We start from the raw sequence: 15,846 nt of genomic DNA, 5'->3' as shown, positions 1-15,846 counted from the left end.
TTTTGAAAATGTTAAAAGTTGTTTTCTTTTCAGATGAAACATTAGATAATCTATTTATATATAACAGCATTAATTATTGACATATATCTCTATAGCAAAAATAAATGGTAAAACAGAGAAAAGGAATAATTTTTTTAAAAAAAATAGAATACCAGGAAACATTAAAAATTTAATTGGACCATCCTGGCTAACACTGTGAAACCCTGTCTCTACTAAAAATACAAAAAGTTAGCCAGGCATGGAGGCAAGCACCTTTAGTCCCAGCTACCCAGGAGGCTGAGTCAGGAGAATCACCTGAACTTGGGAGGTGGAGGTTGCAGTGAGCTGAGATTGTGCCACTGCACTACAGCCTGGGCAATAGAGCCAGACTCCATCTCAAAAATATTAATAATAATAATAATTGGAAAATATAAAATATTTCAACAATATCAATAAACTGTTTCCATTTTTAAAAAGTGGGTAAAAACAAAACAAACAAAAGCAAAAACACATCACAATGAAATAAAAGTTTCAACCAAAAATTATTTACCATAATTTTTTGGATATTCAAATGGAATATCAATCTCAGTGGATCAAAAACTTAACTCATAACTGCCTTCCAAAATATGCTCTTGTTTCTCTGAGTTAGAATGGCAACAGCTTTTGACTAGTAACTAACAATTTGTTAGACTCATCCTTGATGCTATCTTACTATATACTCCCAAGTCAATAAATCACAAAGTTTTCTTGAAGATATCTCAAAAATGTTAAGATCTCTTTTTTTCTATAACTACATTTCTAAAATTTAGGCTATCATCATCACTCACCTTGAATACCATAGAATGCCACGATCAGTCTCTTCACTTTTTGGCTTGTTCCATTTTAATCATTTTACCAAAGCAATTCTGGTGGCATTTAATCAAGTCCAATAACTTCACTTATTATAGTAAACCATAATACTAGTTTCTAACTGATTTTATATTGATCCATACAGTTAACCATAAGTTGAAACAATTTGTAAAAACTTGTATTTTCTTGCATGTTCTGCCATGCATCACAACAGTGTCCCAAAATACTTTTGTTTCCTCCCTCCCTTTCTCTTTATTCTTATATCATGCTGAACTTCTGGGCCATCACATATGCCAGTCACCTCTGGGTTGTCATATATGATGTTCCTTCTTTTTTATTTTTGTATTTTTATTAATAGCTATTATGGGTATATATAATAGTTGTACATATGTATGGCACACGTGATGTTTTGATATAGGCATAGAAGGTGTAATGACAAAATCAGGGTAATTGGGTTATCCATCACCTTAAGCATTTATCATTTTTTTGTGCTCAGAACATTCTAATTTCACTCTTCTAGTTATTTTAAAAACATACGGTAAATCATTACAATCACACCATCGTGCTACCAAATATGAGACCTTATTTATTCTATCTAACTGTATTTTTGTCCTTATTAACCATCCCCTTTTTACTCTCCTACTATCTTTTTCTAATATTCTAGATTCACCTAGTTAAATTCTCCTTATCTTCTACCACTAAAGCAGACTTTCGGATGCAAACACAAAGCCACTTTCTTTTCTACCAAATGTCATTTAAATCCCTAGATCACAGCATATATATTTCTTTATGTATATTCTTGGACACGACTTATGTAGTTATGAAGTTCAGAGACACTTTTCTCTATGCTGTGTATCATTGTATCAGGTCAGGAGTTTGAGCAATGTTTGGCATACTGGTCGTACAGTAAATATTAATCAAAATTATACCTCAACTTCCATAATTCTTACAGTCAATTTTCTCTATTTATAAATAATTAGCACTTCAAATCCTTTCCATTATCTTCAAAACCAAGATTTCTCTCATCACCCCAAAAACTCTTAATAATTAGCATTACATCTTACTTTATGTGAAATTAAAAATATATCTCAACTTCTAACATACTGATTCTTCTCTTTCTCGGTCCTATAACAACACAAGTGTTACTGCTTAATCTTTTCTCCTGCACTTGGCATTACTTGTCATTCCAGCTTGTTAGACCTGACCTTAATTTATTTTTTCTCACTAATATCCTTCACAACCATAATTTCAATGAGATAGCTTATTTCTTTCTGCGAATTATACATCTTATTTTGATATTAGTCTCCCTCTAGTGCCTGTTATCTTTCCTTTTCCTCAAAAATTTTCAGAAATCACTACTTGCACACATGCTCTCTAATTCTATGGGTTTCTGTTTTATTCAACCTTCCACACGTAATTGCTAAATTTGCAATTAGCGTCTGGAAATACAATCTAGTGGATAATTTTTTTAGTCTCTGCATCTAATTTGTAGGTACTTGTTATATTGATCATTGATCTTTCTTCACTGAAATACTTTCTACCAAATTTCTATGTAAATACATTTATTCTTTTCCTCTGAAAGTGTGAATTATCCTTACTATGTACTTAATTTCTCTTCTCCGCATCTTAAAAAGTCTTAATGTACTTTCCTTGTTTATCTTCTCTTCTCATTCTAAACACTCCCCTTGGTGAATATGCTTAAAACCCACGACTTTCATTTTACTGTCTTTATGCTGCCAAGTTGCCAAGTTGATATCTCTACAACAGATTCCAAAGGAGACTCGATTTTTTTCTTATTTTTTAATCATTTTGGGATATTCTACTTTTAAATATCTCTTTATCTAACAATTTCTCTCATCTCCATGATTCATACTGGATTAGGAGCCACTAACTTTCAACTGCATTACTGAGTCATACTAATCCCCGTAACAGTGTGCTACCTCAATATTCTACCAAATTGGTTTTAATTGCATAGGTTAAATTAATTTATTTTGCTTACTACTTTAGAACTGTGAAGGGACACGATATCTATTAATGTTATATTGAAATACACAAACGTATATTAAGCAAAATGAAAACATAAGTATCAGGGTGACCTATTTTTCCTATTTCTACTTCTCTCATATTAGGAATTTGACCATCGTGAAATTGCTGCTTGCTAAGCGTAACATTTTTTAAAAGATTAAATGGGACCATGTATTTAATGTATTTTTGAAAAGTGTAAAATCTTTCACAGGATATAGTCTGTTTTAACTTAAAGCAAGAAAAAATATAAAAAGTTTTATGCTAGTTATAATCTTCCAAACGTGAACTTTGTGTTCTATTTTCCTAGCTATCTAATCTGCATCAACCATTTGTTTCTAATGACATGCAATCTATTCGTTTGTAAGCAGGACTCCTGAGCATTATTAAGGATTTTCATCATTTTGGTAAGTATCTCATTTCTGCTTATGGTCAGAGCAATTTCAATTAGGGTGTTCTAGATGTGTAACAGGGCAAGTCCTCATGGGCACCCATTCTAACAAATGTCCCTCCATTTAATAGTAGGAATATATCACTGTAAACACTGTAGTCAGTTGTTGTATTACTATGATAGCTATTACTGTGATAGTTCCAAACTGTGTGTCTTCCATGTGGCATCCTGATAATAAAAGACCTTTAAATTTTAGGCATTATGAATTTAAAAACACTCATCAAATTTCAAATATAAAATTAAATATTATGTTAAACATGGATAAAATGATATTAACAAGGATAAAAAAGCATAGGGTCAAAAATCATGATAAAAAACATGTGATGTTTGAACATTTGAATAAGGAAGCAGAGGATCAGAGGAATGGTAAAGAAGGGGTAAGTCATTAGTATTAAAACTAAGTTTACAAACATGAAACAATATGGAGGTAACCTGTAACGTAAGGTATATTTTCATTTTCAAGTTGTAAAATTTAGGAAATTACATCCCTCATAAATATATTTGCATAAATTGATAAAGGAAATTCGCAAATACGAGCACATCTATTTTTGTAGGAATGTCCATTATTGTAAAAATCACTATAGACATTAGCCTTGCTTTGACAAAGTTAAAAAAATCCATATCCTGAGAGCTGTTCCAGCAATGCAGAAGCCTTTCAGCATGGAGTGGTTATGTCAGCTCACATGGCTGATAGCTCTGCTAGTGTTGAAAAGCTAGTGCTGGGAAGAAAAAAAAAAATGTAGGGGTCTTGAAGCTTCAACCCCACTGGCAAATAGAAGCCAATTTTGTGAAAATGCACTAGGAGAAAAGATTCCAGGTAGTGAGTAGGGAATGTCTTACCTTCACACAAGTACATTTTATAGAGACAACCTAGAAAGCTATAGTGCATTGTCCTTCCTTTGTTCCATCTCTGGATCCTAGACATCTACACTGAGTTATACCTTTAATAAATTGACAATATTACCATTTGATTATTCTGACAATAAATATTGTTTTGCTACTTCTTTTGTGATCCACCCACAAACTATGCAGGATTCCTTGTTGCTGACTAACGGCACACATTCTTATTAAGAGTTCTGAAGGAAGAAATATAAAAGAATGTCAAATGATTCATCATCACATTATCAGCCAGCTGTCTGTCACTTATGTTCAGGGACACTATTTTTATCTCCTAACATTTGAAACTTTTAAAAGACAGCTGAAATTTTGTTCCCAAGTGTGTAAAAACATCTTAAAAAATGAGTTGTCATGTATTATTATCTTTTCCTTCTCCATGGCCATTTTAATAAACCCATCAATATTTATTGAGCAGACATTATCAGCCTAGTTCTAACCTAGAAATCTTTAGAGACTCATTAGAAACATAATACCATGTCCTTGATTTTCAAAACCTAACTTTCATCTCAAGGACAACATGGGTCACCAAGCAATAGAACATGAGTACTAAGCATTAGAATGATTAAAATAAATATATCTAAGAACACAGCAGAGAAAAAGCAATAAAACCTGGAATAGTTAAGTTGAAAAGGTCAGTGATAGAAGGAAATGTGAGCATGAACTTGAAAAATGGTTATAATTTAAAAATGAATGCGTCCCATGGGTTGACATTTTAGGTTGGGGGAACATTAAAGGCAAGGTGATTAGCATAAATTCAAATAATAATTAACTATTTATTGCATAAATAGTATGTACAAGCTCCAAGACACAATACAAGGGAGAGGTACAGGCCCTGTGTACCGAGAACATACAGGAAAAATATTTTAGTGTGGTCATGAAAGCATTAAAGTTCAGTAAGTAAAATGGACTATAAAACACAACATACAGGAACTAACACAGAGTAAGGAAGAAAAGAAAATCTTCCAGTAATATAAAAAAAAAGATGATTTACTGGATGACTATATGTTATCTCAAAATTATTGGTGTCAGTTTCATGCAGTAAACACAATTACAAAGGTAGAATGCTATGCCAGTGTGTGAGAGATGAAGGTCATCAGGAAGGCAAAATTGGATCTCAGAGCATTAAGGGTGTTGTGGGAATGGAATACGCAGTAAAGGGTAAGAGCTAGTGAGCAGGTGATAAAATCATTTAATGTCATTGTAAAGCATTTCGATTTTATTTTTAATACACTTGAGAGTCCTTGAAGGATTTTTATAAGAGGAATGATATTTTCATTTTGAAGATGAATAATTCTTTTTTTTTTGCTTCTGTATTCCAAATATTCTTTTCCTATACTCTTTTTATGCATTATCTCAAGGAATTATGGATATCGAATTAGCATTGTTAAATTATTCTTCCATTATGACTGTGGACACCGTCAGTGTACAAAATGAGTAGGAAAGAGGAATCTTAACGTCTTCTTTGGAAAGCTAACAACCAATTAGAAGATATACATGATATGCATACAGCACTGAAGAATGTTTAAGATAGGATAAAGAGACTTCTTTGTAGATTGTGAAATAAAAGTGTAAAGATGATAAAAAAAAGAAGGTGAAGACAAACACTTATAATAGCAATTTCTTCATGAATTTTGTAGAGACTGCCCAACTCAGAAGTTCAAGCTTAAGTTCATTAGCAAATTTATTCATATAATTATTTTTTACTGTGAGTGAAAACTTTCTTACAAAAACAGCAAGCATATCTAAAATAATATTGTGTTTCCTTTAACAAAAACGTTATTCTAGCAAATAATTTGCACTTAACGTGGTGCAGGTGCCAGAGTTTTTGTGCTGTTGACGATGATTCACAGAGCTTAAACACTTTTTATACAGTAAGTTTAGGTTTATTGTCAGTATAGTTTTGATATTTCCACAAAAATATTTTATATGTTTTTCAACAATTCTGACATTGATATTTCAGCCCATAATTTTTCTGAAGTTCTAAGCTATTTTTTTAGAAATGTAAAAAATATTTATTTATCATTGTCAAATGAGTAGAAAATAGTATTAATTAATAGATGTGTTTGTTTTTTATTTAGAATACTGCCGTTTACTTCTCTCAGCTCCCATATTTTCTTGTTAACCACTTTATTCTTTTCCTTATTCTGAATTAAAGGTTTCCCTATGTTTGGATAGATAGTAATCTGGTAAACAGGCAGGCTAGCTACACTACACTTGGAAATATATTTTCATGTGAGCCATAGAAAATAAACCTTAGCTTTGAAAAATGGCCAGTGTGAATTTTTTTTATTATTATTATACTTTAAGTTTTAGGGGACATGTGCACAACGTGCAGGTTTGTTACATATGTATACATGTGCCATGTTGGGGTGCTGCACCCATTAACTCATCATTTAGCATTAGGTATATCTCCTAATGCTATCCCTCCCCCCTCCCCCCATCACTGGCCATCAGAGAAATACAAATCAAAACCACAGTGAGATACCATCTCACACCAGTTAGAATGACGATCATTAAAAAGTCAGGAAACAACAGGTGCTGGGAGAGGATGTGGAGAAATAGGAACACTTTTACACTGTTGGTGGGACTGTAAACTAGTTCAACCCTTGTGGAAGTCGGTGTGGCAATTCCTCAGGGATCTAGAACTAGAAATATCATTTGACCCAGCCATCCCATTATTGGGTATATACTCAAAGGATTATAAATCATGCTGCTATAAAGACACATGCACACGTATGTTTATTGTGGCACTATTCACAATAGCAAAGACTTGGGACCAACCCAAATGTCCAACAATGATAGACTGGATTAAGAAAATGTGGCACATATACACCATGGAATACCATGCAGCCATAAAAAGTGATGAGTTCATGTCCTTTGTAGGGACATGGATGAAGCTGGAAACCATCATTCTGAGCAAACTATCGCAAGGACAAAACACCAAACACCGCATGTTCTCCCTCATAGGTGGGAATTGAACGATGAGAACACATGGACACAGGAAGGGGAACATCACACACCGGGGACAGTTCTAAGCTATTTAAATAAGAAGCTGAGGGAAAAGGTAATACAAACAATATAAAAATCACTTCAACTAGGCACCCACTTACTACTCATAGTAATGTTGAGAATCTCAAATAGACCTGGTGAAAAACATAGCGTACATGTTCACATTGCTTCAGGAAAATACACAGATTTGGCAAAAGACTAAGCTAATGCCAATGACATGTAAATTAACACTGGCTTTTCACATCTTTCTACTTAATATCAGAGACAAGAAATTAAATAGGAGGAGTACAGAAGTAGACATTTCTTATCAAGATAGCTTTAGAAGGAGAAGCCAAACATAGGGTTTTATGTATATTTGTCCTCCCTGCAAGATCTAGACTGCCAACACTGAGCCTCATAGGCTAGTCAGCTGGGTAAATAAAAAATGTGCCGTGCTGTGATATTATCTTCACAATTAAGAATACCACTATATTTCATTATATTTATTGTCATTCCTTCTTTCTCATAAAAAAAAAACAAAATATTTTGCCTTTACTTATTAAATAATTTTTTCTTTAAAATACAAAAGAGCTGATTGAAAAGCTAGCTATCTCTATATCAGTACATAAATGCATATTTAGAAATAATACATGTTAATTTAAAAGTATTTCCAGATTATGATATATTGCCTCTATATTATTCTTAAAGAATTTTAACAAAACAGTTATTGACAATTGCTGAAAAACGTATCGTGATAAATATATTTTCTCAAATGTTAAATATTAATTTCTATTTAAAATGACTGTGAAAACAAAAATCTTTATATTTTTGAATAATTAAGAAATTTTCAGGAAACATTTTAATTAAGAAAATCAATTGACATAAAACTTGCCTACAAATAGGAAAAGTACCTATAATACATCATAAAGATGAAATTTTAACCACAATATAGTGTTAGAATCTATGATTTCCATACATTTTAGGATGATATATAAATCTTATTCTTTGTTTTATAGAAACCAGTTTATTCACACTGAGCAACACATTTTTCATTTGAGAGTAAACATCTCCCTCTTCTGGAATTTGTATTAAATTCAGGAATCAAAAGATTTTATTTAAAAAGCTTAACAATTTCAGTTCACCATATAGATATATATTTGAAAGCTTATCAATAGGTTTTATATATAGTAATTGCTCATCAGAGCTTTCAAATTCTATGCAATATAGATTTTATTCATTTAATATTTTTTGCTCATTAATTATAATTTTACTCTTTATTGTAATCTTAAAAGTTTAAGTGAGCAATTAAAATAAGATTTACTAATAATTAGGAATATATACTAATAAATAGTACATATTTATTTTTATATCTAATTTCGTATGTGTGCACTTTGAATTTCGTTCACCTTCATGGTTTTCAGTGTGTATTTTTGTTATGTTTATTCAGAAAAAGCTCACCCATTAAGTCACAATAAAAATAAATATAGAAGTAATTTTTAAAGTAAACTTAAATACAAAATAATCAAAATACTAAGAACTTTTTTTTCATTTCCCTATGCAAAATTTCAAGACCTCTCAAATATAGCATATATAAAAACATGGCTTTCAGATCTACCTTTTTCATGTTTTAAAATTTTTACTTCTTTAACCCAAAACTGCATGTATTAAAAATAATGAACAGAGCATTTAAAATAAAAATCTGCAAAATCATCCTCAGAAGCCTTAAGAAAACATATTTTTGATATATAATCATAGACTTTCCTAACAATTTTGAAAGATTTATGGGGTAATAAAATCCAAAATCTGTTAAAATATTTTAAAAATTCTTATCAGAAACAACTTTTGTTGCTGTCATAATTACCATGTGATGACCTGAATCAAAATCATATATCTTATAAAATTATACACACGTATTCTTATTCTATAAAAACATTGGCATATAAACCTGCAAATAAAGGTATCCAAAGTGATACAGTTGTTCTAATGTTAAAGAAACTTTAAAGTATATTTTCTATTGACCAAATAGAAGTGAAAGAAGACATGACTAATTATGTTGTTAGGAAATTTGTTTTGGAAACATGTTAACAAATTATTTATAATAATTCTTACTACCCTTTTGCTGTCACCTGAAACAGCCAAACATGTTTTTTCAGAAAAAGGAAAATAACAAAACTAATAAACTACAGATTAGCCATCGCATACTACAATAAAGTGTAATTCCACAATCACAGGAGCAATAACACATAATAATAAGTCAGATTGGTTTGCTCTAAAGTTCTTACTCTGAAGCTATTAAGCTTACCCACCATTGGGACAATTTTATCAATAGATATAGATATTGGGTGTCTTTTTATCCTGTTTTCTCAGTTTGTGTCACTAGTTTAGCAGATAGTAATGAGATAGCTCCAGCCATAGATGAAGCTAGAGGAAAACTCTTTCCTAGTAGAAATGCTTATCTTTGTTCCAAGCTTCTCAATTAATTCCTGAAGAGGTGTCAACTCATCCTTATCAGTCAGATTGAGCTCTTAAACAAAGAAAATTAAGTACTTAAGAAAGTGTTGAAGTGGGCTTCCTCTGCTTTTGCATCACAGAATCAATGTGCTGCTGATAAATACAGGTATAAACCCTAAACAAACACTTGAGAATAAATAGGCTTTGTTACAAAGATTTTGGGAAATGGGATTGTAATCTTAGAAGGAAAATGAGTATCATCAAGCTGATTTAGAACCAAAGTCATCAAAATAACGCATGCATTTTAGAAGAGTATATTTGATTAGCTTTTTAATGTTAATATCACCTGCCAAATAATATTTATATTTTGGATATGCAGACACGACTGGACGGCTTGCTCCAGGAGATAATTCCTTAATATTCTGGTAGAAAAATCCACATTGTTGCATGTGATCCACTCACTGAAGCCCTCTCCCTCTGGCAATATAACAACTTGTCTCAAATTCCACTTCCTGGTGTTGTCTTTGCATTTTTTAAGAATTTATAGTGAGGAAACATTTCAGGGATATTCTTCTCTTCTTAAAAGTTTTAAATGAGCTGCTGTTGAAGAGGAAGCTCATCTTCTCTCTTCAGGAGAGAGAGGAGGGGCAGACTGTTCTCAGAGCACCACAGAAGCCCACATGGCTGTGGCAGGCCAGGTCTCACCAAAGGCCTCCATAACAACTGTTTCAGTGCTGACTGAGTGGTTAAGTTAAATATTAAAAGCCAGTGCCCTTATACAAAGGCTGGAATTAAACAAAAGCCCACCAAGAGTTTTGACTAGGCCTTTCCTGAGCCTTAAAGCATGAGAAAATAATGAAGGAATTCTTAACAGGATCCATTTATGAATAAATAAGTTTTATTGGGGATCTGAAGAAACTCCCTAGGCCTCCACAAACAAGTTTACTGGAGGCCTGAAGGAAATCCCCGAATTCCCATGATTTAGCAGGAGACAAGATAAGCGTAATCACCCAAGCACCTGGACCCATTTAGATTAAGTAAATGTATTGAGGCTGCAGAGGAAAGTCTTCAAGATTCAGACCTTACTTAGAGATTAAAAGAAGTTAATCATTTATGTTTTTAGATGAATGCACACTTACATGTAGACATATAGCTTAGGAGGTATATAAACTCTGGAAAACTGTAATGTTGAGCTGGTCTGGAGATAATTTCCAGGCCTTCTCACTGTAACTGGTTACAGAAATAAAAACTCTCTTCCTCCCCCATTTCATCTGCATCTCGTTATTAGGCCGCAAGAAATAGCAGCCCAACCCTCAGTTTGGTACAGGAACATGGCCACTTATCTAAGCTGGGGTCCAACTGGTTTACAGTGCAGTGGCTGCCCCCTCACCTCACCAACTACAAACATAGACCCAGCTACAATTTATGATCTTACTTGTATGCTCATAAAGAAAATAATACAACCTATGAGTTTGATTTTTCAGAAATTACTTTCTTTCATTTTTTCTTTTTTTTAAGATACAAGTCTCTATATCACCCAGGCTGGAGTGCAGTGGTGTGATCATAGCTCACTCTTTCTCTAAACTCCTGGGCTCAAGGGGTCCTCTGGAGTCACTGGGATTACAGGTTGAGCCACCACACGCAGTATATTTTCATTATATTTATTGTGGTTTTACAATTCTACCTTTATGCACATATAAGAATATGAAATAACTAACATTGAATAATAATAATAACTTTTGGAAACTCATCTTTATAAATATGTAATATGTTATGCTGTAGTTCATGTGTAGTCATCTTTGCATAGTTCATTTAAAATTAATATATAATGCCAAACTGTATGACTTTCTCAATAACATATTTCCTGTTTTATTTTTATTTAATTAATGCATTTATTTATTTTACTACAAATAATGTTGCCTTGCAAATTATCTTACAGATATCCTGCTATTGATAGCAATAGGAAACAGACAAATTCCTAGGCAGACAGGGACAGGTCCCAGTGAAACCCAGCCTTCAACTCCCAGACAGCCTGAAGCCTGGAAAGTGAGCTGCCACTTAAGGGTGCAGTCCACAACTGGAGTGAAAATTTCCTCAATTCCTTTTAGCCAATGGAATGATGCTTTTTCCAGACCTGTGCATGGTCGACTCAGCACACACACCCCCATTCTGAGCCCATAAAACCCCCAGACTCAGCTTCAAAGACAGCTACCTGCTTTTGGGCCCCTTCTGACACAGAGTGCTACCCACTTCAGGTCACCTCTCATTGTCCAGAGCGTTTCTGTCACTAAGGAAAATTCTTTTCTGCCTTGCTCACTCTCCATTGTCTGTGTAAGTCATTCTTCTTGGTTGCAGGACAAGAACCCAGAACTCTCAAATGGTGGATGTGAAAAGAGCTGTAACACATGCTCTTGCTCGCCCAGGTACAAGAGTGAAAAAAATTGCTGGGCACCATATACCCCATTCGCCAAGCCATGGATGGAGGGACCGAATGAGCTGTGACACGACCCCATTCACCAAAGCTGCAGGTGGAGGAGATGAATGAGAGCTGTAACACTTCCTGGGGGCTCAGGCAGAAGCTGTAGCACCCCTTGGGGCTAGGTGGCTGCTGGCATATTCAAGTTTTCAGGCACTGCCACTGCATCCCCCTCATCCAGACACCAGTGCCCAGTGGAGAAGCTGGTTGAGGCGTGCCCAGACCAGCCACAGGCTGAGCACAGAGCTGTGATGGTCGCAGGGTCTGGGGCAGTACTGTGAGCCAAGTGAAGCCTGCATGGGGTTGAGTGGGCACAGCAAGCCCAGTGGCCCAAGTGAAGACTGAGAAGAAGCACCTCCAGCCATGGAGATTTCCAGCTGGCAAAGTGGCACCAAGAGAATACTGTGTCACCATATGAACTAAATTTAATCCAACATGAATTGTATTTGTAAAAAGTTGTATCAGTTTCTATCACAACTTACAATGCATAAGATATCTGCATGTTCAACATCAATGTTGCCACTTTAAATTATAAAGTGTTTTCATTTTTATACTCCTGATTAGGTTTGAGGTAATTTTTCTTGATCAATTCTGTATTTCATCACTTCTTTTTATGACATTTTGTCTTCTATAACCTTTTTTTTAAATCATAGCATGCATAAAAGAAAATGCACAAATTATATGAGAACAGCTTGATGAGATTTAGCAAATATAAATGTAACCAACACAACATTTAAAAACCACAACACTATCAGCATTCCAAAAGTCCCCTGCATCTTCTTTATCCATTCCTACCCTTTCCTACTTCCTAAAACAAGCCCATATGGCTTAGTTTACATTTTCCCTCATTTGAAAGCTATAAAAATAGAACACAGTATTTTTGTGATGTTTCTTTTATTCCACAGGTTAAGAAAAGAATGCATATATCCTGGGATATGTGGTATTCAATTATGTTGGGTTTGTAAAATTACAGGGTCATAATTACAGGGTCATATAATGTGGGTATATTTAATTTTAGGAGATACAATCATCTTTCCAAAATGGTTTTACTACATTTTATACCCATAGCAGCATATATTACCCATTACTAGATTAAGACAGTGATCCCCTACAAGTAGTTTGTTATGACAATTTAAAATTGTTATCAATTGCCGTAAATATTGACTGTATTTCATTAAATGTTATCTGCATTCATTGAAATAAAATTTTCTCTTTTTTTCTATTGATGTGGCAAATCACATTGCCCTTTCCCCAAATTATTCATTGAGAAAATAATCAATCCAGAAAACTAGTACAATAAACAACTATGTAACTTCTACTCATTTTCACCAAAGATGAAGACTTTGCCACATTTGTTCTGTCTCTATCTCTCTGTCTCTGTTTCTCTCTGTGTGTCTGCTAATACATTTTCTTTGCTGAAACTTACATTGAGCATTTCCATCCCTCCACATTTTCATGACATTGACTTTTTTGTTTGTTTTTTGTTTTTTTGAGACAGAGTCTCACTCTGTCTCCATGCTGGAGTGCAGTGGCACGATCTCAGCTCACTGCAACTTCCACCTCCTGGGTTCAAACAGTTCCCCTGCCTCAGCCTCCCGAGTAGCTAGGACTACAGGCGCATGCCACCATGCCAGGCTAATTTTTTGCATTTTAGTAGAGACAGGGTTTCACCGTGTTGCCCAGGCTGGTGGCCAACTCCTGAACTCAGGCAATCCGCCCACCTCGGCCCCACAAAGTGCTGGGATTACAGGTGTAAGCCACTGAGTAGAGTCCAGTTTTCATGAATAGACATTTTTTAAGTAAAAAGCAGTATTCCATACTTGAAATAAACACACATTAGTTGTGATGAATTATCCTGTATAGGCCAAGTACTCCTCCCTTATCCACAGGGAATACAGATCCAGGTCCCCAGTGGATGCCCAAAACTGTGGATGGTACCAAACCCTATAGATGATATTGAATTTTGGTCTGATAACTGAGACAGCTCCTAAGTGACTAAGAGGCAGGCAGTGAATACGACATGAAAACACTGGACAAAAGGATCATTTCCATCCAAGCAGAAGGAGGGGGACAGCAGAAGTTTTTATCACGCTACTCAGAATGGTGCATGGTTTAAAATTTAAGACTATTAATTTCTGGAAGTTTTGTTTAATATTTTCAGACCACAATTGACCACAGGTGACTAAAAACCATGAAAAGCAAAACTGTTGAATAATGAGGAGGGACTACTTTATTCCAGAAATCAGCTACCAATAATAATTTAAAATTATTTTGTCTATGTTCAAAAAAGTGATGACCTGCAATTTTTCTTTCATGTAACATTTTTATCAAGTTTTGATGTGAGAATTATGCAGACGCCACCAAAGGAGCTGTGAAATGTCTCTTTTTTCTCTGGAAGAAGGTTAAATATATGTAATCTATTCTTAAAATATTTGAAGTAAACCAATGATAAAGTTATCTGGGCCTGGGAGTTTCTCGATGAATTCTTAAAATTATACATTCAATTTCTAATAAATATATGTAGGATTATTCATAATTTATATGCTTTATCATTTTCTTTTTTCCCCCTAGGAATTTGTCCATTTCAACTGAGTTAATAAAATGACTTATAATAAAGTTATTCGTATTCTCTTATCACATCTTTAATGTCTTTAGAATCTTTGGGAATTTCTTCTTTTTTCTTACCTAAGTCATTTATGCCTTTTTAAGAATTTAATAATCCAAAGGGAATATCAATTTCACTGATCTTTTCAAAGAACTAATTACATTTTGTTTTTCTTCACATTGAATTATTTTATAATTTACTAATTTTAATTTCTATTCTATTAACTTATTATTTAAGTTTAATACGTGTTTTTTAATTCTACCTAGATTCTTGAGGTGGATGGTTAGCTCATTAGTTTTCATCACATTACACTGTAATAAATATAATTAGAGCTATAAATGTGTCCAACAATATGACTGGAAACAGTGGAATAGTGAGTTTAGGAAACTATTCCATTTCAAAAGAGGTGCATTAATTATTTATATTAGCTCTTCCTCAAATGCAAACATTCCAAATTATAACATGTTGTAGAGAGCTATATGATAAAATAACCATTATTAATTTTTGTGGAACTCATATACAATGACATGACCAATTATAATACACTTTATTATAAATTATAAATGAGTTAATGACATTCTTCATTTTAGGCTATAATCAAAAGGTAGGATAAATTAAATATTACAATTCTCTATAATGTTTGTAATATCTAAATTGTTCATTGCAAGAGTAACCCCAACACTCTGTTTTCTTATGCCCCTGGAGGAGTAGTATTGCCATTCTGTTGGGAGCAGGCCCCCCAAAATCTGGCCATAAACTGGCCCCAAAACTGGCCATAAACAAAATCTCTGCAGCACTGTAACGTGTTCATAATGGCCCTAATGCCCAAGCTGGAAGTTTGTGGCTTTACGGGAATGAGGGCAAGGAACACCTGGCCCGCCCAGGGCGGAAAACTGCTGAAAGGCATTCTTAAGCCACAAACAATAGCAAGAGCAATCTATGCCTTAAAGGCATGTTCCTGCTGCAGTTAACTAGCCCAACCTATTCCTTTAATTCAGCCCATCTGTTTGTTTCCCATAAGGGATATTTTAGTTAATTTAATATCTATAGAAACAATGCTAATGACTGGTTGGCTATTAATAAATATGTGAGTAAATCTCTGTTCGGGGCTCTCAGCTCTGGAGGCTG

The 15,846-nt window shown here is 33.9% G+C and overlaps 1 long non-coding RNA gene across 2 annotated transcripts in view; it reads left to right on the top strand.

Moving 5' to 3' along the window:
* The window catches only part of LOC117975628 (uncharacterized), a 698,477-nt gene extending 683,754 nt beyond the window's left edge, over positions 1-14,723 (top strand). For both annotated transcript variants that reach the window (XR_010109635.1, XR_010109636.1), the window contains one exon: positions 11,993-14,723. This is a non-coding gene — a long non-coding RNA (uncharacterized LOC117975628). The remainder of the gene's footprint in view (positions 1-11,992) is intronic.
* Positions 14,724-15,846: the final 1,123 nt, after the last annotated feature.

This window comes from Pan paniscus, chromosome 14 (genome assembly GCF_029289425.2).
Source record: "Pan paniscus chromosome 14, NHGRI_mPanPan1-v2.0_pri, whole genome shotgun sequence".
NCBI lineage: Eukaryota > Metazoa > Chordata > Mammalia > Primates > Hominidae > Pan > Pan paniscus.
This window is presented reverse-complemented; position numbering and strand designations above follow the sequence as displayed.